Source organism: Plectropomus leopardus, chromosome 1 (genome assembly GCF_026936395.1).
Source record: "Plectropomus leopardus strain MGB_pleo_1.0 chromosome 1, ASM2693639v1, whole genome shotgun sequence".
NCBI classification, from domain to species: Eukaryota; Metazoa; Chordata; class Actinopteri; order Perciformes; family Serranidae; genus Plectropomus; species Plectropomus leopardus.
Window position 1 is genome coordinate 14,188,195 of NC_142176.1, and position 17,917 is coordinate 14,206,111.

A 17,917-nucleotide genomic window follows, 5' to 3' on the forward strand; every position below is an offset into this window, starting at 1 on the left:
TTACATCTATGCTAAAGAGACAATGTACTGCACATTTTATACATTTAAAAACTCTTCAAAGATAAGAATTTCATATAAGGTGGTGTCTAACACATATTAAGGCTCATTTCAAGTATATTATCTGGCAATAAAGATTTGAAAACATGTTCATTTAATACAGAGGTGACTGCATCGCTTTGTGTTCAAAAGTGGTAGTGGCATAAGGAATCAGATGAAAAATGTTTTTTCAACCGTTTTCAAAATTTCAACTCTATTTTAGGCAATGTAATTGGGAGATCAGTAAAAGGTTAGAGTAGATAATCACAACAGGCTGGGAAAAAATGGTTTATATAGTGCATAGATTCAGCTACTACCAACGGTGTAGGTTTCACTTCAACATTTAACATCATAGGACACATAAGAATCGTGGGGGCTTCAAAATTTGGGCATCAAATACTTCATTTCCAGCATTCTGGCGATTTCTTTTATGCTTCAATATATGGTGGATGTGTTTTCATTGATGCAAAGGAAAGCACAAAATTCACAAAATTTGTTTTAAAATGTAGTGGCAACATGTCGCCAGCTTTATCAGTGTAAATGACACCCATGCTGCAGGAGATAGAAGTACGATCACACTCGGAATTTGTCGCTTGAGAAAGGCTTCAGGTATTTTTATATGATTTTTAATTAGACCTATTGACCACCATATTACATATTTCACTTTTTCTTCATTATGTCAAAGCAGAAAACAGTATCAGAATATTACAACATATTAACATTCTCATTTAGGCCACATCTACTTTAATTAATTAGAGCAAAGGACCTGAGAAGTGAAGTCCATAAATTATGAGACTAAAGCATTTCTGTTCCAGCACAGTGAGAAAAGAGGGAGCTGATCCAGAGCCTTGGGACCATTTTACAGCAGCCATGTCACAAGGCTCCCTTGACATGTTACGAATTGTAATTTGTAATTACAAGGATTGCTTAAAATGACCTCTCTGGGTCACAATTTATTTTAAAAAATCCAATTATTAGACGCTTGATGCCTTCAGCTGATGGATTACAATTCTGTACTGCATATCTTAGAAAAAAGACACACCGCCATCTTTTTTCAAGAGGTCAGGAGTTATGAAAATACTGTCAGCTCTTGAAGAAAACAGTCATCATTTTATATGTCTTTGAAAACCAACATTGATTTGCTCATATACACTCATGCTACATACAAATAAGCCTTCTCTGCAGCGCCCTCGGCCCTTGTGAAAGCTGATCCCTAATGTTCCATGCTGTTTAAGCTGGATAAAAAATTAACGTAGGCCGAACACAAAAGCAGAGGTGGAGGATTGGTATCCATCACCGGCAGCCATCACATCTGTCACCACTCATCAATAACTCGCAAAATGTCGCACCCCTTTGCTTTTAATCAGATCCTGCAGTAACGCCACTCAATTTGTCTCTCAGTTTGTTCCGACAGACTCTCAGTTTGTCCCGACAAGCTGGCATGCTGTGAGTTATGTAACAGACCCCATTTGAGAGCCACGCAAACTAATATACATGCATCAAAATTCATATCTCTTGCAAAACCCTAAATTATTTGTGTAGCTTTTACAGCACAAATTAAATCCCACAAAGATGTGTGTTTTGCTACGTGGCTCCATCTATCTTAGTCTGGAGCAGTAATTAGATTATCACTCAGTTGATGAGCTTCCATCACTACTCGGCCACCCATTTACCGTGCTTCAGTATGTACACACTCGCACAGACACAGACACAGACGAGCTCATACACACACACTCACACTGCCTTCTCTTTTCTTCAAACAGAGCAAAGAACGTTCAGTTTCAGCCAATGTTCAGATGATCAATAGAGAAATATCGTATGTGTACCTGTGACCAGATGACCCACACCAGAAAACAAACTGAAAAAATGAGCTTTTTACATTTTTACCTGCAAAGACATAATTGGACTGTTCATTTTTAGCTATGTAGCTTGTGTTTGTTTGATTAACTCTAACTCAGGGAAGCCTTTAAGTGCACATAGTATAATATCTACTGTCTACACAGTATAATGTTTGCGTATTGAATAGTGCCTAGTGGGCGAGACAGGACAGGGAAAACCAGAGAGCAAAGTGAATAACAGAAATGAATCGGAAGAAGCACAGAAGAGATCTACTATTCAGTATTTACTTTGAGAGTTGTTAAAGGTCCAGTGTGTGAGATTTAAGGGGATATATTAGAAATGGAATGTAACATAGTACGTATGTTTTCTTTAGTGTTTAATTGTCTGAAAATAAGGAATTGCTGGATTTTCATTACCTTAGAATGAGCTCCTTATATCTACGTAGTAAGTGGGTCCATATCCACCAAGTCCGCCATGTTGAAACTCCATGCCTCTACAGTAGCCCAGAATGGACAAACCAAACACTGGCTCTAGGTAGGGCCATTCATATTTGTGTGTTTGTACATTTTTACGTCATCCACCATAGTAGATAATAGTTTTAGACATTCAGCGATGATATGTCCATTTCCGCTTGATAAATGAATTGTTTCTTTTCAAAATGCACCTCTGTTTTCCAGAAAATGCATGCATGCAAACTTTTTAAAAATAAACTTACAAAATACATAAAACTTCATTTTTAGCTTTGTTTCCTTAAGTTTAGGCAACTGAAGTCTGTTGCGTTAGGTTTTGAAAAAAAAACAAAACAAAACAAAGACATCATGGGTTGGCTTAAAATAAGTACGGTTGCTGTTGTTGTAGCAATACAATGCTGATATCTGATATGTTGATATGTAAGAGCTCATTTGGCTGATAACTGATACCGGTATTGATAAATCCGCTTTTTTTCCCCACCTAGTTTTAATGAACATCAAGTCTCTTCTTTAATGGAATCAACATTATATCATGCATACTCTTATCATGATAGCAAACCAGCAGAGGTACTCATAAAATACAATGCTTTTCAATGTATGTAATATTCATTCACTGTGCAAAATAAGAAAATGCATGTTAGCCGATTTGGATAGTTCATTTTAAAACCAATATGGGCCGAAACTACTGATGTCTCGATACTATGATGCATCCCTAACATACACCACTTGTTATTGAATTAACTCTTTCGACTTCTGGTTTCACATGAGAAACAAACATCAGACTCCCAGGTGAAAGTCCTGAGTGTGTTTGAACCCATTCACCAACCCTTCCACTCTCCCTATACACTTTCTCGCTCGCGTTGCAAACTGCAGCTAACCTTGGTGCATCAGTGTCTGACGCAGCATCGGAGAAACACTGATTTGTAAAGTGGTTTGTAACTGCTTTAATCAGTGTTTTTACCAGTTTAAAATCACTTGGTTGGTTCTGGAGAGGAAGAGACCTCTGGGTACAAGTCAGCTCACTGTAAAAACATCCTGAATAAAGAATACTGCGCCCTAATTTGCAAGCATTTCTTGTTTTTACCAAATTATCAAAAAAAGTGAATAGTTATTTATGAGTGTTTGTGTATGTGTCTATGTCTATGTTTTATTGTAATCTGCGAGCACGTGTGTTGCTTAACCTTTACACACGGGAGTAGGTTGCAATTTGCAATCCTCACCACTAGATGCCGTTATATTCTTAAATCTGCACCTTTAAGTCACTGATGAGTGCGGCCATTGATTCAGAGGTCATTCTGTTTACACCAGTTTGGCCACCCTTCAGTCTGCTTAATCAAGCTAAGCCTAATCAATAATCAAAGTAGCAGCAAGAAGAGAGAAAAACACTTTTAGTCCCTTCTGTTCCATATTCAGGAAAGTAGAGCAATGTAATGGGACGAAATTAAAGTTCAAAGCAGACAACTGGAGCCTTCTTTGGCTGGCACCAGTGTGACATAATTATAGTAATTCCTCAGCACTATAAGAACTCCTTACAAATACTGGTGTGTGTTCAAAAGCCTGCTTGGAAACTAAATTATGTTTTCTGAAATTTCTGCTTCCTTTTGATTTGATTGTATCAAAAGATTATCCAAAGCTTGCATAAAGAATATATTAAGCTTTCACATTTACTTCACATTGCTGGTCTGAAAACACTCTGGAGGTACAAGGCTAGGTCAGTGCAAAGGATAATGCATAACAGCAATGTAACCAGAAAAAATTTTTTGGTTAAAAGGTCAGTGCCTGAAGATAAAACTTTAAAGTAAGATTTTGTTTAAAAGCATAGAGGAAAGAGCACTCAATATCAAGAAACCCTAATCTAATCTTTTTGGAAGTGAGGGAACAACAGGGATTGGATCGCATCTTTTTGGCAAGGGACGAGGTCTGATCTGAGCGTGCAACTTATGCAGGACATCATCCCAGTTTCACAGCTGGCTTCCAAAACAATCTATCTTCAAAGATCGGACAATCCATCTTGTCTTTTCATGCAATTCTGTACACATACAAGAAAAAAAACACAGGGGGGAGTCGCACATCAGAGGAGATTAGAGAGATGTTATCTGTGCATGGCGCTATCCAAACTATTAATCAAAGATTCATTTTTCCCCTTCATCATGAGGACTGTTAATTCCTTTAAGAGATGAGAGCATTACTACTAACTTACCTCTGTAAGCTCTTCATTTCTGCAGATTTAAAACAGCAGAGTGTCAAAGCTCACAACAGACCGGCAGCTCCACTTTGTTCTAAAAGCATTAGTCTCTTAATCTCTTCTCTTTGTGTGTCTCTGTGTGTGTGTGTGTGTGTGTGTGTGTGTGTGTGTGTGTGTGTGTGTGTGTGTGGCAACAGGAGTGGTGCAACTAAGCCACAACCAAAGTTAAGATGTTGAATAAATCAAATCTGCTCAAGCAGCTTATAGATGTGGCAAGATTGCAGGGAACGCCATATCTGCGAGGGTCCACTTTTGCTTGTTTATCAAATGCGTGTCTCTTCAAGGATTCAGTTTTATAGATATTGTGCATAATATGTTTTGAACAGCACAAACAACTGTCAATGTTTACTGATGGTTAAGCTTTTGGTGTAAAGCTAAACCGTCGTACACGCACAGCAAACAACAGGTGGGACTCTTTTCCTTTGCCACAATTAAAGGGTAGGCAAGAATCCTGGGAAGCTGAATTTATTCTAATTGTTAAACCTGTCTTAGCTGGAGTAAATCTATAAACGTAGCTGTGTTGTATATACCGTGCAGCAGTTTGTTAATAATGTTTGCGCCTTTATGTGTACTCCACCAATAATTGCAAATAGGACGACGCCGGTTGGGAGCACCTTGAAATTGATTGTTTTAGTCACAAACTCTGATATAACATGTCACCGCTACACACAAGGACAATTATTTCTATTGGCCGTGCACATATGGGGTAGTTAGTCAGCCAATTACAAGTGAGCGCCTCTGTCCTAGATCTTGAAGGATAATAGAGGCAGTAATTATGATGTGTTCATTTTAATAGGGTTTTATTGACAAGCATGGTAGCAGCTCAGCCTTAGCCCCTCGATTGTAACCGCTCGTGAAAACAGCTTTGCAACTCAATTAGAAATGACATTGTTTTTGACTCCATGACAACAGAAACAGGTAAAAATGTAGAGCTGGGTATGCTGGGCAATTGAGCTGTTTAAAATGAATAATAATGGGGGTTTTAAAGGAATGTTAACACAGCAGAAAATGGGTACAATTTTGCCGTATGCATACATTAAAAATAATCACTTTCGCTTAACAGAGGCAAGAAAAAGCAAAGGAGGTTCTTGCAGATCAAAGTTTCTTGGAGCAAGCAAAACATTCATACGATATTTGTTTTGATTTATTCAGTGATGAAAGGTCGCAGGATCGCATTCTTGTAACATAAAATAATCCTGTAGAAGAAATACAGTTGTCTTTTCATTTACCTTTGCTTTTCCTATTCTTGCTCATGCTCTCTATTAACCTCTTCATATTCCGTATCATCGATTTGACACCCTCTCTTTATCACTGCGCTTCACTCTGGACGGTATGTCTCCAACATCCTTTTATATCACACTTTTGCATTCACTCATTTCCGTCCTTTTCTTGTCCTTTTTATCTTTTTATATTCATTACTCCAGCTCTCTACTTCTCATTCCTTTCTCCTCGCTTCCCTCTTTCTTGTTTTTTTCGCTCCCTTCCCTTGAGACTTTAAGGTCATGGTCAGCCATTTATAACCATGTGCTTTAAATGCTGTTTAACCTTATCTCTGAATGCTTTATGGATGCTTCATGACTGATGGAATAAAGCCTCGGTAGTCTGCTCCGAGTGCTGCAACAAGACAACAGCTCTTCCTCCCCCCCTCTCTCTCTCTCTCTCTCTCTCTCTCTCTCTCTCTCTCTCTCTCTCTCTCTCTATCTCATATCACTCCTTCTGTCTCTCATTCTCTCTCTGGACGTACGCAGCTCTCATGCATCAACATCTCTTCTTAGTACACAGGTAGGCGCGCCACAGCTGAAAACTCTGACAAATAGAGATAGGGATGGCCGATCACATGATTCGACTAGCCCACATCCTGTGTGCTCTCTGTCGAAGGACGCTGACGTCATGGGCAGAAGCAGAGCTGGTGCAATGACTGTGTCAATGTCACCTTATGTTCTGCTTAGCTTTTAGCATTGTGAGCCGGGTGCCGCTGCTCCTGTCGTTACTGGCCTGGCAGCCTTGAGTGTGGCAAGATGGAGGCAGTAAAGTGAGTGACAAGTCATCCTAAACTGCCACTTTGCTGTGGCTAATGATGTGTATCTAAGAGTGGCACGTGTGTGCAAGTCTATGTGTGTGTGTGTTTGCACATGTTGAGTGTTTGTGCACCATTACGTCTGTGAGTGTCGTTTTTAATGTGTTTTCATTTAGTTTAGCAATAAAGACATTGTCCATTAACCTCCTAATATAAATTTAATCTATTTTAACCCCTTGGTAAAGGTCAGAACACAAGAATAAGCTAAATAATGGCCAAATAATGTTGTTTGCATGCATTTCTTCTTCCATTGCATGAGCACACCATTTATATATCATGATGTTCTTTGGCCTTAAGGAGTATGTATGTTAAGGGACACATTCATGAAAACACAAGATTTTTAAAACTCTTATTGTGTAGGCCAACAGCAAAGAGTCAAAATATTGGTATAAGCGACCCTTACAAGGACAAGCGGTTACAGAAAATGACTGAGTGGTGGGCGATATATAAAATATACTTGATGTATCCCGGCTTGTTCCAGCTGGGATTTATAAAAAGACTATATTGTGAACATCGAGTGTAAATTTTCATGTGTCCTTCACTCTCTGCTGTGGCTCTCTCCTTCTCACACACACACACACACACACACACACACACACACACACACACACACACACACACACACACACACACACACAGAAAGAGAGACTCACAATCATGATAAGTCACACACACTCCTCTGTCCATTCAGACCACTTTCTCCTGAGCAGTAGTGTTTGAGCAGGCAAAGCGTGTGTTTTTTATCTGTAGGGCTCCAGACTGCCACTATTAAGTTACATTTTGCGACCATGGAGCGCCACTGTGACTTGCAAACACAGCTATTGTATATGAACTGGAGAGCTGTAAGTTTGTTTAAAGCTTACAGTGAATAAATCATCACATTTAATGGTGCCACACTCTCAGTTTAAATTAGTTAAATGATAGTGTGAGCAGACAAGCCATGTTTTTTGTTTTTTATTCCATGGAGCACTAGTGCAACTTGCAAATACTGCTAATTTATTAACTTAAGAGCTGTTAGTATATTTCCTGCTCAATATATCCCCATGTTTGAAGACACCACGGTAACAGTTCAAGTCCACAACAGAGGCATGAGCCTGAGACAAACCAGGGGCTTCAAAATAAAAGCACCAGTGGTTTGACTTTGATTTATCAGTTTAGAACAAAACATTATTTAACATTATTATAAGAGTACCTTATTTACCATTATTATAAAAATACTTAATTTAACTAACCTCTCTTAACCCAATTAACCTCTAACCTAATTTAACCTATTCATAACATTACTTGAATCGACTTAATTATATTCGTGCTTTATTTCCTCTATCATTAAAAAAGTCTTTTAAATGTCATGCCCTTTTTTCTTTCTTCTTTTGCTTTGTTGATTTTTGGAAGCTTTGTGTAACACCTTGGCCAAGGTATTACGGATGAAAAATAGCCTTCTGGCTAATTCTGGCATTTTTAAACGTAAACATAAACCTATCATAAAAATACATTATTTGACTTTAAACAGTATTTTTTGATTACATGATACAGTAGTTAATTTAACTTTATTAAAGCAGGACTTTATTTAACTTTAGAATAATTGTACTTAACATTATTGACAGTAGCTACTTTCTTGAACTTACTTGTGATTAATTAATGTAATGATTTTATGTTTTAGTAATTTACAATTGTTTTGACAAGATTTTTAAATATTGAGATGCATATCACTATATCATCGTGATATAGTCTTAAAATATTGCAATATTATTTTTAAGCCATTTCAACTAGCCCTAATTTTTATAGTTGCCCACAATCCCATGTGTCTTGAACTTGATGTAGCATTTCTTGTTTTTACCAAATTTATCAAAAAAAAAAGTGAATAGATATTTATGAGTGTTTGTGTATGTGTCTATGTCTATGTTTCATTGTAATCTGCGAGCACGTGTGTTGCTTAACCTTTAGCTGCACAGTGAAATGAAAATGGTATTGTAAATTGTGCAGCCTAATTGCACTTCATTGTCGGGGGCGCACTCCACATCTGAAAGAGACCAATCTCTTCCCGTGGAAAGCACAGAGAGATGATAGGTGGTGTGTCAGTGTGTTTATGAGTATTTGTGGGCATGTGTGAGTGTGTGTGTGTGCGCGCGTGTGTGTGTACAAGTAAAAAAGAGAAATTGAAAGAAGTAAGGACTGCACATACACGTTTGTGTGTATGTGGTGGGAATACTAAATAACAGCAGTGAAAAGCCCTCCAGCCACTGTCAAAATTATCTTCTGTAGCAAGTCCCTTTAGCGCTGCTTGGCTCTATCAAGAGCCTGTGGGCTGGACTCACAGTCGTGGCTCTGCTTTCAACCCAGACAAACCACCAGTCTCCGTCTCAAACTTCCACTACGTCCTCACCTCATTGCAGACAGCATTGATACAAGACAAATAAGAAGATCATGATCATGATCAGATCATGAAGTCAAATTTAACAAATCATTTATGGCAGTGTGTACAGGTCTCCCTCTCCCTGTCTCCTTCTATTTCTGCATCGCCATACCTAGTTGCCAGGATACCACTTCTGTAATGCACAGACTTAATTGTTTTGACTGACTAACAAGCTGTTTAATAAAGGCACCTTGTACAATGTTGTGATTCAAGTCATGCACAAGCTCAGCAGAGGCAGCGGAGGGCCTGCTAACGATGTCTGAATACGTTCTTTTAGCTCATACCAGTTACACATAAACAGGTACATCAATTATGTTAGATAGTCATATTCAACCCAACATGAGTGCATGTCTCTCCCTCTCTCTCTCCCTATCTATCTTATTTATTCAACTCTGCGTCTCTTGTTTTAATGTGGAGGAAATGGTAGGCAGAGTTTCAAGATAACATTTGTTTGGAGTTGAGATGAAATAAAAAATGCCGTTATCACTCTTTTAGATCACATTGCCGAAGATTTAATGCACCTTTTTAACAATGTATGCATTAAAAAAAAAAAATCAAAAAATGTATTTCTTTGTATTTGTATAGCAAAATCTAATCATGTTTTCTACCTGTAAAACGAAATACATCAGTGTGTTTTTGTTTCTCCAAAATGTTATGGGTCATGGGCCATCAGTTTGACTCTATTCACTTTAAGGAAAGTGGTATCTGTAACTGCTTTAGATTATGAACACAACATTTTATAGTGGACTACCAGCAACTAATGTTACATGGAGCATACAGGCTTCCTCTCTCTCTGCCTGACGGATACTGCACTGCCGGCGTGACACCATTGGGGCCTTACTGTTCTTGCATGCTGGCTTTTTAAAAATCAAACCATTCGTTTTCATTTAAAAAACTATGTGGCTGAGGTCTAATTTGTTGCGCACAAAGTCCTTATTTTCATAGAGTTTTTTTAATTTCAGTACAGTACAGATAACTTGCACACTGAGTCTGATGCATTTTGTACGCCAAAAAATTTGCAATACGAGACAAAATCAAAAGACACATTCGCTCCCTTGCTTCTCTCCACTGGAGGTTGCCACTTCATGGATTTTGCCTCTCTCTCCCCATGTCTTGCAATTGGCATCGTACTCAATTTGGCAAAAATTAAATGATGGACAAAATATTCACAGCCAGTGTGCAAACTTAATCGACACAACGTGAGGTCAGATTTATTTTTTCAAAATGTGCAACAATTTAGAACGAAAAATGGCGACTTAAATTTATTCATTCATCTCTCCCTCATACTTACTCCTTATCAATCAATGAGGGGGGGGCTGTGCGGAGCCACTGGCAGGCTCCAAGCCAGCCGTCTGCTTCAGCTCTGCTAAACTCTAAACCTGGCCTCTTTTTAGTGGTACAATCAAATGCAAAGGATTGTAACTGTAAATTGGTGAAATATTCCTTTCACTGGGAAAGATGTCACAGTACAGAAGCTAAAATGCTCTGACTTCCATTTCACTTGTCTCTGCATATTACAGTTGTTTTGAGCCATCAGAACCTACAGATGAGCTGTTGCCGATCATATCTATATAAAGTGTCAATGTCACACAATAAAGGCAACAATTTGCCTCTTCTTTGCCGTCATGGATTGTGTCTCTCAAACAAAATGTGTCACACAGACACATACAGGAGGTGCTCAGTGTAGGTGTGTATGTAGAAGTTACCAGTGCTTCTCAGCTGCTGTGAGCCGACTGTGGCGATGAGCCAAAAGTAAAATTATGCCAGTGTTAAGCTTTAATACCTCCACAGACCTTGGTGCTGCTGCTTTTTATAGTATCTTCCACCTCAACCCATTTTCCAATTAACAATACTGCCTCTCTCCAAAAGCCCTGCAAACAAGTTCACAAATACATTGAACTTCTTGGAAAGTAAAACCAATTCCAGCATTCTGCAAAAGCTTTGAGAACCTATAAAATGACTGCAGAGGAGCAACTACTTAGTGTAGAAAGTGTTGTCCCTTAATAATAAGCGTGGATCACATTTATGTTATTAATTTGTCACTTTATTTTCATGCACTTTTTGAGTAATTTTCTAATTAGATCAATAGCTACCATTTATAAAATTAAGCATATTCAGTCAAGCACAATTTAGATAGACTCAGTGCAACACACACACGCACACACACACACACACACACACACACACACACACGCAAAACACAAAACACAGCATCATTAACCAGACAAAAGATCACCTATTTCATTAGTTTTACATTTTCTATTTTAAATCATTGTATATTTGTTTGGATTTTACAAATTGCTATTTCCTCCCACTGTTGTTTTGATATTACTTTCTTCATACTTTACATGGCTCTAAAATGAAACCCTGCAGTGTTTTGAATTGAGAGAAAGACCAGAAATGTAGTCATTTAAAATAATAACATCACATTGGACATTAGTTTTGGTTATTTTGCCTGAATTGAAGTATCCCTCAACAAAAATAACCTCATAATGATATCTATTAACCCTTTGAAACCTGGGCAAATTATAAATACGAAAAAAATAACCAGGAAATAAGCTAAAAATAGATTTTAAAAAAAATAGTATTGTAAAAAAACAACAAAAAACAAGGAAAATGATGATCAAAATTAAATTATTTTTTAAATTATATTATTATATATATTATTATTATTTACAATAAAAGTGATGATGATCAAGGTTTCAAAGGGTAAATGTACTTTTATTATGGTAAGCTTACAGAGGAGGAAAACTAAATGAACTTTCTGTATGAATTGCTACAACTTTTAAATATACAGACAAAATGATGCATCATACAGCGGGTATTTGTGATGTGATAAGTGGCAATTATTTTTGTGATATGTAAGGTATGGTAAAGATGTCAGGATCAGGGTGTCACTTTACTGCCTTTCTGCTGCAATCTATAAGTTGCTAGGATCATGTATGAAAGTGCAACTGACAACTTACGTGTCTTGCAAACACCTTAACATGATACACATTCTGTAAGTCACAAGATAAAAAGCTGTGACTGACAAATGTTATTTTTATTCATGAAATGAAGCCTAGTGTCTGACGAACCAACTCCCACAGGCCTGCGAGACAATCTGTGCATCATGCTGTACTTGTTAAACATGAACATGTATTTGGTAAAGTGTCAAACATACACATTTGGTCATTTCCCCAGGCTCTACAGATAAATTGTAACACCTGGATTGCAGCTTCCATAAAAATATTTCAATTTTGTAAAACATTAATTTCATGTCTAGTCTCATTATAATTTCATTTTCAAGGATTTCATGGAATAACAAAAAAAACTTCTGTCCTCCTTTGGTGCATTATGTTTACTTGTACTTTTTGAACCACTGGTGATGTACATGAGTGCATACATAATTAATTAGTTTTCCTTTTACGTATTGTAAAATCTGACAAGGTGATGTGCTACCATACTTGCCAGTCATTTAGTGTAATCAACATAGGACATTAGTGAAAATGCTGTTGAGGTGGATTTATCGTCAGTGAACTTTATTGCTAACATCATGCACTTTGTGGTATTTACACATTCAGACAGAAAGTATAACATTCTGTTTGTTTGGTTCTGTCACCATCGAAAATATAGGATTAAGTAGTAGAGTTGATATGTGAGGAACATACAACACAGAAGAGCATAATAGCATAAGGTCCTACATAATTTCCGATGAAAATATCATATATAGGTGCGTAGTCAGTACCACTCACATCTATGGATGCTTAGTATTCTCCTTTGTCTGTTGTTGACACTCCAGGACAGAGTGTAGATTACCCCTCTTAAAGGAATTGTCTACAGTCTTTTTCAAATCATTACATTGCTTAAGAAAAAAACATAATGGTTTAGATAAACATTTAAACAGGTAGCAAACAGAGGTCTCTCGGGTGAAAGTCCGGCATTTGTTGGAACCATACACCACCCCTCCCACCAACCCTCTAGTTACTGACAACGTGTCTAACTCATGCTGTCTGGTGGCATATCATACTACTGCAAAAGGTTCCATCCAGCCACGGTATAAAATGACCCTCTTGCCAGTGTATCGTACCACAGCAAAAGGTCCCGTCCCCACGTTATAAACTGTTGCTGCCTGATGGTATAGCATACCAATGCAAAAGGTAGCTTTTCTGCATTGGTGGCTGACACTAAAATCACTGACAACAAGGAGGTTTTTGAGAACTTGGGAATTAGAGTTATACAATATGTTTAATGTTGTTTGCACACATAATATTCATATGTTTAAGAAAGTATTAAATATATGCAGCATGAACATTGTTGTTTAATAATATGGGAAAAAAAACATTTGCTCTAATTGAGATTCTGTTAAAGGTTTAGCCACTCAAAGCACTTTTAAACTACATTCCACATTTTCACATTGACACACTGGTGTCTAAGGCTACTGTACAAGTTTCCACCTGCTACTCAGCAACCTTTCATGCACACTCACACTCCAGTGGCGCACCAGCAGGAACAACTTGGGGTTCAGTATATTGCCCAAGATACTTTGACATGTTGACTGGAGGAACCAGGGATCAAACCACTGGCTTCCAATTGGAGCTTATGGCATTTGCAATACTCCACCAAGCCAAACAACATCCACATCCAAAGACAAGTAGACAGATGAAGACCTGGTAAAGCAGTCTTCTTCTGTGTCTTGTCTGTGCAAAAGAGGGAGGGCATTTTTTTATTGCTGGTTGTTTCTCAGCTATTATGTTTGGAAAGCACCTCCTTAAGCCGTGCTGAAGATATTGAGCTTGACTGAGTGAGACCATATTTCTCCTGGCTCTGATTGGTTGTTTTCATTCACCGTGGTAGATTATTGCAATGCCAGTAGGAGCACTAGGAGAAGAAAGAACAGCATGATGTTTTTCACAGATTATCAGTCTTGTGTATTGCTGTTAGGATAGTGGCAGTTTCAGCATAACATAAAAGTTACATACTGAACCTTTAAGAACTAGAGGCCTTTAATAATGTTACATGTTCAACAGGATGGCATTTTAGTTTACTTCATTAGCAATAGAAAAAGAAAAAGTGCAACCTGTGTGGTCTGTAACAGTGCAATTTCAACCCCTTTACAATTAGGCCTATTTGTCATTACCCAGTACCCAGTCTGGCCCATTGTCTCCTGGGCATAAAGCTACATTAACCTTGGCTAAACACAGTTATCAATTAGCCTATTGCAGTCCTTAGCAACAGCAAGATACAATATGTAATGCAACATGATTATATCAGTAATACACTGCTCTATTATCTGTGCATGATTACATCTAAAGAAATTGCATGAGCACTGATGATTTTCTACAAATCACGATATACATTAACAGTTAAAGGCTACAACAATTACAACGCAGTGACCATCAAACCAAAACACATGCAAGCTGCCATGCTGTGTACTAGATACTAATTAGCCGATTTACGAGAAGCTGTTAAGAATGAAACAGTCATGCAGAATAACCTTACTTTAACATAAACATTCAACTGCTAAATAAATCACAGACATTTACAACAAACAGCATCTATTACATCCATCTACTCATTAAGACAAATGGAGAAGGTGTGGAGATAAAAGATCAAAGTTCTCTCAACTGGAGGAATTAATGCCAAAAACGAAGATGATTAGCACCAGTCCATTTGCATTCTCAGGGCATCAAACACCAACGTGTTCTCATTAAGCCATCAAATATGGCTGTTTTGTAAGTGGACAGTGGATCTTCCTGCGTCTGCTGTTGGTACTGTTGGATGCTGCATACAACGCCAACATGTCAACGCAAGCACATGGTTAGGGTTAGGCAACAAAAGCATGTGATTTTTTTTTTAGGTTACAAAGGCCCATGGTTAGGTTTAGAAAAAAAACCCAAAATGATTTGGCTCTAAATTCAAAGGGCAGCGAACACCAGACTCTCATATTAAAGACCAGTGTTAGCTGGACCCATCCACCACCCCTCACACCTGCCCTATAGGGACCTTCCAGGTCCTTATATTGCGTCGTTTCCGATAGTGTTTCATCCTGATTCTGTCCAGTGGCGTATCATACAGCTGTGACAGGTTCTGTCCAGCCATGTTATCAATGGACACCAATCATCCTTTTATCATACTGCTATGCCAGGTGTTGTCCAGCTGACCTCCAGCATATCATAACACCAGGAAAGGTTCTGTCTGGCCACGTTACAGGCTGTAACTGCCCGGTGTCTTGTCTTGTCTTGTCTTGTCTTGTCTTGTCACGTCACGTCACGTTTCGTCTTGTCTTGTTTTAGGTATCTTACACCGGAATTACTGTCAAAGCAGCTGGATTTGAAGACTTCGGAATGAAAACAGGCTGCAAATACTGAAGCTTTGTCTCATCCTTTGGCATGAGCTCAGCCTGTGTCTTACAAAGATGTGAAAGGCTGCATTTGGCATCTTTATAAGATGCAGGCGTTCAACTAACTCCAATGTGAACCCATACCTTAAACCATAAAACCAACCGCAAAGAGTGAAAATGTCTGCCCAGGGCAAAGGGAGGGGAGGTGGATCCTTCAAACAAACACAGACTTCCCTCCAGGAGACCACAGTCCATCTCCCATGGTTAACCAAAAGTCAATTGTGTATCAACATGTTTCATCTTTTACATACCTAAGAACTGCATAAGACCAAAAGTTAATGTTGTTTTAATCAGTGTTGTGCCATTTATGTATGGTTGTCGTGCACTGACATAAGTTATGTGATGTATGTTTGGCTACTTATTTTAGCCAGAACATGTTCTTTTTTAAAAATGTGGCAAGTAGTTTTGTGCCTAAACCAAACCGCAACCATTTTACAGCATTAACCAGGAGTTACAATGCGTTCCAGCTGTGTATCACATGTATATACACTCAAGGGTGCTCTAAGTGTCACTATGAGATGCCAAGGGGCTTGACAAAGCATCAGTATTAGATGACCTTGGGATGAGACAGGAATGTTGCCACTCATGAAACAGCAACTTAGCATGAACTGCTGTTTGAGTGCACACTTTTTTGCTCACCTTATCCATGTGAATTTGACGACTGGACCGTTTTTGAAGTCAGTGTTGTCACTTTGCCTTCATCAATTTTAGAAGTTCGGGGACAGCATGTCATACGTGTTAATGCTTTTTACATGCAGTGTGTCTCTTTTTTTCTTTTTGGGAAAAAAAAAAAGATTTTCTCACAGGAAATGTAGAGTTCCTGCTTTTTGAATGCATGCAGTCTTTTTTCAAAATAAACTTAAAACATAGGTTAAAAAAACTTCGTTTTTGGGTTTACTTCCCTAGGTTAGGGAAACAAGGCATGTGGTGAGGTTTAGAAAAAAACATTATGATTTGGCTTAAAATAAGTACATTTGTTACAAACTTAATGCAGTGTCACCTGACATACATTACTAGCATAGTAGCTACATATGCTAGCATATTGCAATGCTAGAATAACTCGCCTGACTTTTGATCAATCTGCAGTTTGTTTGACCCATGCACTGTCACCCCCACTTGCTCTATGTTGACTTTCTTGCTCTTTATTCTGTGGCAAATGCATCTCATACTGCTGCTGAAGTTTGCCTCCTTGCATCAGTATCTGACACCAAGGTCCACTTATCAAGCGACAAGTTGGGAGTGAGACCAGGTTCATTTCAGACATTTTCAGAAAAGGCCGAGACTTTATGGTTCATCACGTTTGACATTTTTGTACAAAATCCAGCTCATAGCTGCGGAGAAATGCGTGTTCAGGTGAAGTGCTGAAGCCCTCCCCTCCTCTGTGTGGTCTTTTCACTCAGCCCCTGATACTGGAGCACCAGCCGGGAGAGTTTCCGGTGGACAGATTTCATGTCTTAACAGTCGGGCACTTAAACAGCATTCATAAATGAGTTTGTGACAGTGATGTTGCTCTATAAAGCATTTACACCAGTGGAAGTACACTGTGTGAAATGTTTACTTCAACGCAGGACACAGAGTAGTTTATTAAACTGCTCCAGCTAATGGCTCTGATTGCCGTGGGCTACCTAAAGATAGAGTCACTGAAGAGATTTGAAGTAAATCTGCATACAGTGTCGTGCCAATGGAAAATAACTTCCTGTTTATATTTGTCAGTCAGTTTGAGCATGGGGAAGCAAGTGTAAGGGCTGCATGCAAATGTCCAGGATGCCTCTGCCGGGGCTCCACGGGGGATGCTAATGTAAGCATCGAGCATCCTTTAAAATGCAAGTCAGACTCGAGTGGAGTGCACACAAACATGAACTTCTACCTGATGAGGTGAGCGCTGTCATTCAAATGCATCCAAACCAATCAGCATGCAACAAGATTACCGACTTTGCCCTTGATAATTCTGGCCTCCTGCATCTGAGGTAGATTTAGAGGACAACACCATTTTCTCAGTTGTCATTGGATTCTGAAAGACAGTTCATGTCTTTTTTTTTATTATATCTTTGCATTAAAGTTTGTTTGTTTTTTCTTTGTAATACTCCTGTCTTAAACCTCTTGTCTTAAACCTTTTGCATTAGTTGGTTGTGTGATTTAGACACCTTTTTGATATTTTATTTACTGGACTCATTTTGTCGAAAAGCATTCGACTTCTGTAAGAGATGTTGATTCTCAATTGGAAATATCAGTTTGTTAGTAATATAAATAGCAGTGATGTTGCAAGTATTTTTGTTGAAACACATTGCTTACTTAATTAACTGAATGTTCATGAGGAGGAATGTTTTTTCCATGTTACCCTCTGCACTCTTTACATATCTCATTTAACAATCATTGCTGTAATTGGTGATGGTGAACAAGAGGGACATTATGAAGATGACTGACATGTTACACACTCTCTTGAAATGTTCCCTGG

The 17,917-nt window shown here is 38.3% G+C and overlaps 1 long non-coding RNA gene across 1 annotated transcript in view; it reads left to right on the forward strand.

Annotated features, from left to right (window-relative positions):
• LOC148190379 (uncharacterized) overlaps positions 1 to 16,278 on the forward strand; it is a 156,721-nt gene extending 140,443 nt beyond the window's left edge. The window contains exon 6 of the long non-coding RNA XR_015777430.1: positions 15,356 to 16,278. This is a non-coding gene — a long non-coding RNA (uncharacterized LOC148190379). The remainder of the gene's footprint in view (positions 1 to 15,355) is intronic.
• The last annotated feature ends 1,639 nt before the right edge of the window (positions 16,279 to 17,917 follow it).